This window comes from Phacochoerus africanus, chromosome 4 (assembly GCF_016906955.1).
Source record: "Phacochoerus africanus isolate WHEZ1 chromosome 4, ROS_Pafr_v1, whole genome shotgun sequence".
Lineage (NCBI taxonomy): Eukaryota > Metazoa > Chordata > Mammalia > Artiodactyla > Suidae > Phacochoerus > Phacochoerus africanus.
In genome coordinates, this window is record NC_062547.1 from 102,941,383 (window position 1) to 102,951,838 (window position 10,456).

Genomic DNA, 10,456 nt, shown 5'->3' on the forward strand with positions numbered 1-10,456 from the left:
TAGAAGATGCTGTTAAACTGAGAAGCCCAGGAAACCATATCCATAATCCAAGAAAAAGTCTTTTGCTTACATTGCTCTAGTTTGCTCTGTCCTCCTCTGACCTCCTTTTGGCCAAATCCTTAAAGCCACAGCATAGTCCCACATTCTTGGAAAAGCCTTCTGGGATATTCCTGCCAGGAGGAAGAAAGTGCACCTGATTTAACAGCCACTGTAAGTACTGGACTGGAGGGTGAACTGATTGGCCCAGTGTTGGAAGAGTTGGAGAGAAGAAAAAACCACAAGCAGAAAGGCCAGATGAGGAAATTAAGCTAAATATATACTATCTCAAGTATATTCCCAGAAATTACTGTTAAAATTAAATCCTTGCTCACAATGAAATACTGTACAGCAAAAGTTCTCAAACTTTTTGGTCTAAGAAACTTTATGCCCTTGAATATTATTGAGGACTATAAAGAGCTTTCGAATATGTAGATTATAGCTATTCACATTTATCATACTATTACTTAAAACTGCGAAATTTAAAAAATTATTTAGAGATCATTAAACATAGTAATATTAAACACAATGTTTTAATATTATTATTTCCCCAAAGAAAAAAATTAGTGAGAATAAAGTTCTTGTTTTACATTTTTGCAATCTCTGTAACTACTACTTAGAAATTAGCTGGTTTATCATCTTTGCTTTTTAGTGATTAGAATATGTTTTATTGAAAGCATATGAAGAAATCCCGACCTCATAGATAATTTCATGTTTTTTTACAGATAAATGTGGTTATTCTTCTTTGATACTACATTAAAACTTGACAAGTGGTAGTTTCTTAAAGGTTAGTTGTAATATGGATTCTGAAACCGTATCAATAAAATTTTTCATATTCTGTTACATTAACATCCATTAGTCAATCATGAACTTCGAATGGAATTTTTACCCATGCGTGATTTTGTGTAAATGTTATTTGAAAAGCATTGGCTCACTGGGTTATGTAGATTCTCTATGTGTTTATGCATTTTACCATGTATTTTTTTTTTAAATCGCTTATAGTTAAGTATGGGGACACTGTTAAGTTCATGGTGCTAGACATGTTTTCAAAATTCTAATTTTGGTTTGAAAACTCAAGTTTTGTCATTGGCATCAAATAGTGTCAGTCATTTTCCTTGAAATTTCATGCTGACTTCACTCATTCTTAAGAAAATGTTTGTCAAATGCCCACGTCTCAATAACTGTAGACTTCCTGTCACTCATTCTTTCAAGTAAAAATAGTGTTCCATGACAAAAGCGACTACTTTAGCTTACAACTCAAACAAATTGCTGTTCCTCATGAGTTCTTTTAATCCATTGTACTTTGGGATACAGAAGTCCTTTATGCCTACTTTAAATTGTATCGCACAGGAGTTCCCATTGTGGCTCAGCAGGTTAAGAACCCACCTAGTATCCATGAGGATGTGGGTTTGATCCCTGGCCTTGCTCCATGGGTTAAGGATCTGCCTTAACTGTGGTGTGGGTCACTGTGGTGTAGGTCTCAGAAGCAACTCCCATCCCTTGTTGCTGTGGCTGTGGTATAGGCTGTCAGCTGCAGCTCCCATTGGACCTCTAGCCTGGGAACTTCCATATGCTGCAGGTGCAGCCCTAAAATAAATAAATAAATAAATTGTATCACACAGGATATTAAAATAAGTACTCAAGAGTTGAGAGTTAATACAATTTTTTTTAACTGAGGATAAAATTGTTTATTTATGTTTTGTTGAATGGTAGCACATGGTGTTGAACAATGATAGAAAGATCAGTGGAGTTTAGTGCTATTGCCTGGATCTGTGCTAAGATACCAGCAATTTCACCTACTGTTGTTTTTGTGCTATTAGTACAAATATCAACACAGTGAAAAGCCAAATTGGCATTTTACTATATTTGTGAAAATTGTTTACTACTTCACTTATGAATAAGACTTTGAGAACTGGTGCTAGACAAAAATGAGAATGACTGAGCTATAACTAGCTCATTATAACTATAGCAATGTAAATGAATCTCAGAAATATGTCAAGGAAAGAAATCCAGACCCCAAACAATACATGATGTCTGACCCTTTTTATATAAAATGCAAAAACAGGCAAAACTTATCTATGCTATTAGAAATAGGAGTACTCAGCCATAAAAAAGAACAAAATAATGCCATTTACAGCCACATGGATGGAACTGGAGACTCTCATACTAAGTGAAGTAAGTCAGAAAGAGAAAGACAAATACCATATGATATCACTTATATCTGGAATGTAATATAGGGCACAATGAACTTTTCCATAGAAAAGAAATCCTGGACATGGAGAACAGACTTGTGGTTGCCAAGGGGGAGGGGGAGGAAGTGGGCTGGACTGGGAATTTGGGGTTAATAGATGCAAACTATTGCCTTTGGAATGGTTAAGCAATGAGATACTGCTGTATAGCCCTGGGAACTATATCTAGTCACGTATGATGGAGCATGATAATGTGAGAAAAAAGAATGTATATATGTATGTGTGACTGGGTCACCTTGCTGTGTAGTAGAAAATTGACAGAGCACTGTAAACCAGCTACAATGGAAAAAAGTAAAAATCATTAAAAAAAAAGAAAGAAATAGGAGTATTGAATGGAAGAAGTGTTGAAATGTTCTTTTCTTGAGCTATGCGCTTGATACGTGCATGTATTTAGATAGCTGTAAATTTTCTATATGTATAGAATACTTTGATAAAAATTTTAGAAAATAAGCCAAGAGTTATTTTCTTATGTTATGTTTTTTATCTCAATTACTTGAAGGTTGTAGGTGGTTGAGTCTGAATAATAGTAATCAAGAGTAATCAAGACTTTTTGCTTTTTTAAACTCTAGCTTTATCAGTTCTTAAAATATTTGGCCTGGGTTCAAATTTGAGTCTATCATTTTTGGGACACTTTGTGATTTACACTAAGTTTTTTTTTTGTCATTTGGCATTCCATGTACACTTTTTTTTTTCTTTTTTGCACAGTCGTCTATTTTTGATTAGTTAACATTATGAACATTGACTATTTTTCTCTTGAATTTTTAAAAAATGCAGTGTATATGATTAGATACAAGCTGTCCATAGGAATTATAACTTCAGTGCAATTTTATACATTTAATGGATTATCGTATGTGGAAAAAGATTATAATGAAGCAGAGGCCATATTTCATGCCTGTGGTCCAGGAGAAGGGGCTAATGACATGGAAATAATGTAATTTGCCTATTCATGCTGTGGCAAAATGAACTATGTGACTAAAAATATTCTGTTGGAGAGGTAGAATTAGTACCCCAAAAACATTTTAGGTATTTGGCCTTTGCTAAAATAATATGCTTCTTTCAGAATCCTCTCTCATCTTCCCTACATATTTAACTCCTCTCCCTCTTCCAAGCTTGGCTCATGCTTTGCTTCACCCTCAAAGCCTTTCCCAACCTCTGCAGTCAGTAGTTACCTCTTCTCTTTTGAGCTCAGTACTCCTTATAATGCCTATTTTCTAGTTTATTTGTTCATTAATTCAATTTATAGTTGTGTATTTATTTAAGTCCTACATTGTGCTAGGTTTAGGATCCAAAGACAAATGGCTCAAACCATCTGAGGAGAAAGACCAGTTAAACGTTCAGTCAGTACAGTCTAAAGTGTAGCCCTAGAGATAAGCAGGGAAGCCTGGGGCCCTGCACAGGCCAGGCTGAGCTGGGACAGTATCAGGTGGAATTTACAGTGAGCTTGTGACAGGGTCCAAATCTCAGTTTCCTCAAGGGGAAAATGGAGATAATAAGTGCTCCTGGCTTAGGAGCATTGTGAGAAGTAAACACAATGAAGAAGAAATGTGTGTAGAGCACAGAGCATATGCCTGGCACAGGATAAGTGCTCAGTGAATATGAGATATTATGATGATTACTCTTTTTTAAATCTATGTAATGCCATGGCCCACATGGTGAATTGTTTGAGCTATATAACAATAGCAAATACGTAATCTCAATTTAACTTGCAATTTTATTAAATTTCATTTCTTGAACTCACAACAGAGCAGGCTTTAGTGTATAATCATACCCTCAAGAAAAATCTCTTTTTTTCTTCTTCTTCCTCATCTACTTCCATTGCACATGCAGGAGCTGGGCATATCCTCTTCTTTCTGAGGGTCCCCATTCGAAACTATTTGTTGTTTCTCTTACATGTTGCCTCTGTCTTATGGCTAAAAAGTGGCCATTGGGTGGGTAGGAAATGCTTTGAGGTTACCAGGGGAGATAAGTGGAGGGCTTGCCTAGCTTTGTTGCTGTACATGCTAGGTTCTCTATCAATGTTTTTGTTTGCTTAAGGAAAGTTTCTTCTAGTTACATGTGTCAATGCCCATTATCCTATTGAGATGAGAGATGGGGAAGGGGGATGATTTTTACAAATGATGGGTATCATCCAAGGCTCCAGACCCTCCATCCCCTCTGGTTATCCTTTATCACTAATCTGGTTCCTTTGTAATGATTGTTTCTGTACAGCATCAACAGATTAGCAACCTTACAGAGTCCTCCTGTCTCACTGTGTCCACCTCCCCAGGATGCCTTTCCTGAGGAATCTCACCAGGGAAAGGTCTGCTCAGTTTTTTCCTGAGAGAGTGGAGCTAGACATCACAATATAAACTCTGCCAGATCATTTATAGCTTACTTTTAGGTTTTTTTTTTTTTAACCTACAGTTTCCTTCCAAGATGTATGTAGTTAGGAAATGGAGAGAGAGAGAGAGAGAGAGACAGAGAGAGAGACAGAGAGAGAGACAGAGAGACAGAGAGACAGAAAGAGAGAAAGAGACAGAGAGAGACAGAGAGACAGATTATATGTAATTAATATAAATTAACTATGTTAAGGGCTCTCTTTCTAAGAAAGGGGACTAGAAAGGTAAATTAGGAAGAGGGAGAAAGGGAAAACTAACATTTATTGTGTATCTACTGCATGTCAAGCACTACATAGGCACTTTATACATCTTCTCTCATGTAATCCTTAGAACAAACCTGCGAGGAAAGTATTATACCTGTGTTATAGATGAGGAAACTGAGCCCTGTCAAGACATGAAATAATTAATCCAAGGTCATATAGCAAGTAAGTGACATTGCATAGGCCCCACCAAAGTTGTTGGCATGACTGACAAGAATTAATATCTCTGAAATCCTTCTCTCTCACTGAAAACACTGAAGACCCTGTTCTGTCTCTTGCTCAGAGGCTGTCAGTGTCTGTTACAAAGGTTCTAAAGTCACTTTCTTTGGAGGCCTCTGGCCGGCCTAATGAACAATTCTCTCTCCCCTTTCTTCCTTGCTATTTCTCATGACAGAGGCTGAAAATGCTAAATACTGGTTTTCCCTTCCTCCTTTGTTGTTATGACATGGGCCTGTGACCCAATCCTGGCTAATGGAACCTGAGGAGAAGTTTGCTTGGACACTTTTGAGAAGGGTTTACCTTCTTAGTACAAAAATATGTAAGGGGAGTCTCTATCATTCCTATCCCCTGCTTTGGACATTGATTTGTGAAGATGTGAAGCTGTGACAGCCATATTGTGACCATAAAATTTCATAATGCTTTTTCTTTTGGCTATGCCCACAGCATGCAAAAGTTCCTGGGCCAGGGATTGAATCCATGTCCCACAGCAGTGACAACACCATATCCTTAACTGCTTGGACACCATGGAACTCCCTCCAAGTGCTTTTTATTCACCATGGTAGAAGACACCATCAGGCACATTAGGACTTAACTATAATTAATCTCTTTTATTGATCTGTACAGAACAGTCTATGTAAATAAATTGACCATGGTAGAAAACAGAATTTTTTTATGCAAACAGTTTTCAGGAGAAAGGGACTTTTGAGATTATCTTGGTTATCAACCCCTCATTTTACAGAAAAAAAGAAACCCAGAGCAATTAAAGGTTGTTCCCAAAGTTATCGAGCCGGTTAGAGTCTGGGCTAGAATTTAGGTCTTCTGACTATATCCAATGTTAGTTCCATAAGACATTCCCTAATGAATAAGACATCACTCATATGTAGCTCAGCCATTGAATATATTTGTGACTAGTAAGTGACCATCTGAAATGATTCAACTTATTTGCTTCATTTTTGTTTCTGAATAGTTCTAAACTTAGTTGACTATTTAATGATATTATCTGACATTCTTTTTTTTTCTGAGATTTTTCCTTGAGTTTAATAATTTATTTAAAATAAAAGTTCCATGATTTCAGTTACTCTGTGGAAAGAGAAACCCAACACACTTTCTTTTTTTCTTTCTTTTCTTTCTTTTTTTTTCTTTTTCTTTTTTTTCTTTTTTTTTTTTTTTGCCATTTCTAGGGCTGCTCCTGAGGCATATGGAGGTTCCCAGGCTAGGGGTCGAACAGAGCTGTAGCCGCCAGCCTACACCAGGGCCACAGCAACACGGGATCCGAGCTGTGTCTGCAACCTACACCGCAGCTCACAGCAACGCCGGATCCTTAACCCACTGAGCAAGGCCAGGGATGGAACCTGCAACCTCATGGTTCCTAGTCGGATTCGTTAACCACTGAGTCACAATGGGAACTCCAACCCAACACACCTTCTCAGATGCCCTTGTGCAGTATCATTTATCAGAGAAAGAAGAGCTATATCACTTCCTGTTGCCATTATTTATAATTCTATGCTTTATTAAAGGAGATTATAGTTAATTTCACTCACAGCATATATTTTAAATGCTAAATTAAGCAGCATCAGGTCATTAAGAATGACTTGAATGTCATTTTGTCCTTTCTAGCCTGTTTGGGGTCGATTTGTGCCCCCCAAGAAGATATGTTGAAGTCCCAACTTCTGATACCTGTGACTATGACCTTATTTGGAAATAGGGTCTTTGCAGATGTAATCAAGTTAAGGTGAGGTCATGCTTGATTATGGTGGGCCCCAAGTCCAGTGACTGATGTCCTTATGAGGAAGCAGAGATTTGGACATAGGAACACAGAGACACAGAGGAGACACAAGAAGAACTCCATATGAAGATGGAGGCAGATATCTTAGTGCTGTCTACATGACAAGGAACTCCAAATGTGCCTGCAACCACCAGCATCTAGGAAGAGGCAAAGAAGGATTCTTCCCTGGAGTCTTCAGAGCTAGCATGGCCCTGAGGATGCTTTGATTTTGGACTTCAGACTTCTACCTTCCAGAACTGTGAGAAAATTTCTGATGTGTTAAGCCACCAAATGTGTGGTGATTTGTTGTGACAGACACAGAAGACTAAGTTACCTTCCTGGTCATCAGAGCTTTCCTCAGGGTTCAAGTAGATTGATGAAGAGAGCATTTGTAATTGTGGCTTCCACACCAGTAGAATTCACTTTGAGGTGGCCAGCTTGGCTCACGTGTCCACCCATGAATCAGTTCATATGTCTAGGCAATGAAGTGTTCCAGGTGGCCAGATATGAGTCATGCATTCATCTCCCTGTGTTCAGGGGTAAAAGCCCACTCATCCATGGACTGAGAATTGGTACAGCCTGGCTTCCCCAAAGAAGTTTGCCAACTGGCCCCAAACTAACAAGGAACCTTACCAGAGTTCCCCCATGTCATGATGCTATCCTTTCTCAGTCCTTAGTACTTTGCTTTATAAATCACTTAATTAAAATACTACATTATGGTTTGTTTGTATTTATCTGGTTTCTCTTCTTTTTAAGAAGAAAAATTCCTGTAAATTCCTAAAGGTCGGTGTAGTATTTTATTTTTAGTTGGTGGCCCAAACTGTATATTATACTTTCTTGTTGATGATGTTGAATTCAATATTTAAGGAATAAATAATGGTAAATTGTGGTATTGTAGTGCTATATATCTTACCATAATAGCAAAATTAGCTGGGAATATATCAGGATTCATTCAATGTAACATAATCTCAATTCTATAATATTTTATCTATTATATATTAAACTCACAGTACACAGTTTCTTTCTTTTTTCCCCTCGTCATATTATTTTTTATTTGCCTACCCCACTGCAAGTTTTTTAATGATGTAAATACAATCAATATTTTATTTAATTATAGCAAAAACCAGAATGACCAGTAGAGATTGTTTCCTTTAAATACATTTCATATATATGTGATTTTTATTTGTAAGAAAAATTCATATTGATCAGCAGTTAGGGCTTTGGGGAAATCACTTGATTAAGAATTGTAAGAGCAGCTTTGAAGACTGAAGGAACAATATAGCTCTCTTTTGAAAAGATGTCAGGGTCATTTGCCGTCTCTTTTCAGATTTCATTTGATCAGTGCATCTGTAACTTCTGTTCTTTGTGCCATGAAATTTATCATTTTTGAACAGTAATAGCTAGGCAGCAATGTATCTTCATGGTCCCTATGACTCTGTTTTTGACCTCTAATATTTGTGCTGTAGGTGCCTCAAGAAACACATTTACTTTTCAACACTTCTGAAGCAATTACATCTGTACTGTCTAGTATTTAAATGACAGCAGACTGTTCTCAGTGACAAGGGAAGCTTGTTAGAAGCCCTTTTCTTCTGAGGTATGTGAACTTGACATTTATCTAAATTGTTGACTGATAATCGGGGAATGCATTTTTACAAGAGATGCCTCAGATCTGAAAAGTAGACCAACACCAGATGAATCACAAATGACCTAAGAAAGAATAAAAAAAATCAATACTAACCCAGTAGAGAAATGAAAAATCAAGTTCCAGATCTACTTGAATAATATTCTCTCATCTACTGTAAAATAAAATGTAAAAGGTGAATTTTCTTTCACACATTCAAGTAATCAATACTAGTAATAGTCTTATTTAAAAGAAAATAAGAAAAGCTCTAACACATTGGTTTATCTTTAAGGTTTTGCACTCTTTAATTTTTACCCAATTTAAAAAAAAGATTTACAATTGTCTATTACTCTGTCCAGAAGTAATGCTTCTAGAAGAGGTAAGAGAACATGAGGAATATAGCCAATATTTTGTAATAACCATAAATGGAAAATCATCTTAAAAGATTGTATTAAAAAATAAACATTTTTTTTTAACAGAGCTCGCATTATGGCTTAGCAGTGACAAACCCAACTAGGATCCATGAGGATGCAGGTTCGATCCCTGACCTCACTTAGTGGGTTAAGGATCCGGCATTGCTGTGAGCTGTGAAGTAGGTCACAGGACATGGCTAGGATCCTGTGTTGCTGTGGCTGTGGTGCAGGCCCTCAGCTGTAGCTCCAGTTCGACCCCAAGCCTGGGAACTTCCATATGCTGCAGATGCAGCCCGAAAAAGTAAAAAAAAAAAAAAGAAGAAGAAGAAGAAAAAGAACCAAATTTAAAAACAATCGCATATCACCATAATTATGAGAGATAATTCATTGTAATTTCTTGATATTTGAGATTGTTAAAGCATTTTTATAAAATTAATTCTAATGTATAAATGCATGAACAAATAGATAAACACACTTAAAGTATAAAGTGCCCAATACTGTTTAGTAACCAGAAGTGCTTTCTTTTTTCCTAACTGAACCAGAGTCAGACTTTGAGTAAGCTTGCACATTCACATCTCTAGAGGAGCAGCCATAAATAAGGGAGAATATGCTCTCCTTAAAGAAGGCCCTGCTCTAACTGCCCTGGGACTACAGGAGTCTGGGGCAAAGGAGAATGAGGCACAGTCGCTTATCTTACATGTTGAAGGCATGGAGGCAACTCTTCTAGTCTTAATCTCACATCAAACTCTAAACTCAAAATCATATCATACACAAAGGATGAAAATAAAATCACTGCACTTGCGAACATGAATGTCGAAGTAGTTGTACCACCTCCCTGCCGTTTGCCGACAATTGTGTTCAACAAATTTATTGACTTAGCTTCCTTTCTTTTATCTCCTTTCTCCCCTACTTCCTTCTTTCCTTACTCACTCTTGCTCTGTCTTGTTTGGTTTAAAAAATAGATTTGTGGAAGTTTATAATAGATCTATACACGAGCACTTATTACATGCAAGAAATTATATATTATGGGGGGATATAGGGATGTAACAATTTGAGTAATAAACATACTTGGTGTTTTTAAGTGTAATAAACTTACATTTTAAAACACGTGAGGAACATACTAGATAGTAAAGGGTTAAGTGGGAGTCTGAAAATAAAGGGTGGAAGAAGCTCATTCATGCTGTTAGAGAAGAAGGGGGAATGTTCAGTTTACTTGGAAAGCAGCAAAAGCAAAATTACAGATATGTTAGAAATTTTCTAAAAAAATTTTATGAGTCACAGTTACCTCCTTGCTAATATATACATAGATAGCTATTTTTCCTTCTCAGCTGATTTTTTTTAGGGATCTGTTTTGACTTCAGAGTATTCGTAGATCTAGCAGAAAGAGTAATAAAATAAGACAAATTGTTATTTAAATATGGGTACATAATTGATAAATATTATTTAAGTAAGTTGGCTAAACCAGGAACTTTATACTTAGAGACAGCTGTTCTATAACATGAACCTGTTCAGGGA

The 10,456-nt window shown here is 36.7% G+C and overlaps 1 long non-coding RNA gene across 4 annotated transcripts in view; it reads left to right on the plus strand.

The window, feature by feature from the left end:
- Nucleotides 1-7,637, plus strand: part of LOC125126182 (uncharacterized) — a 255,757-nt gene extending 248,120 nt beyond the window's left edge. For 3 of the 4 annotated variants that reach the window (XR_007134539.1, XR_007134540.1, XR_007134538.1), the window contains exons 6-8: nt 126-210; nt 762-823; nt 6,760-7,637. This is a non-coding gene — a long non-coding RNA (uncharacterized LOC125126182). The remainder of the gene's footprint in view (nt 1-125; nt 211-761; nt 824-6,759) is intronic. The other variant, XR_007134541.1, reaches the window with a different exon arrangement.
- The last annotated feature ends 2,819 nt before the right edge of the window (nt 7,638-10,456 follow it).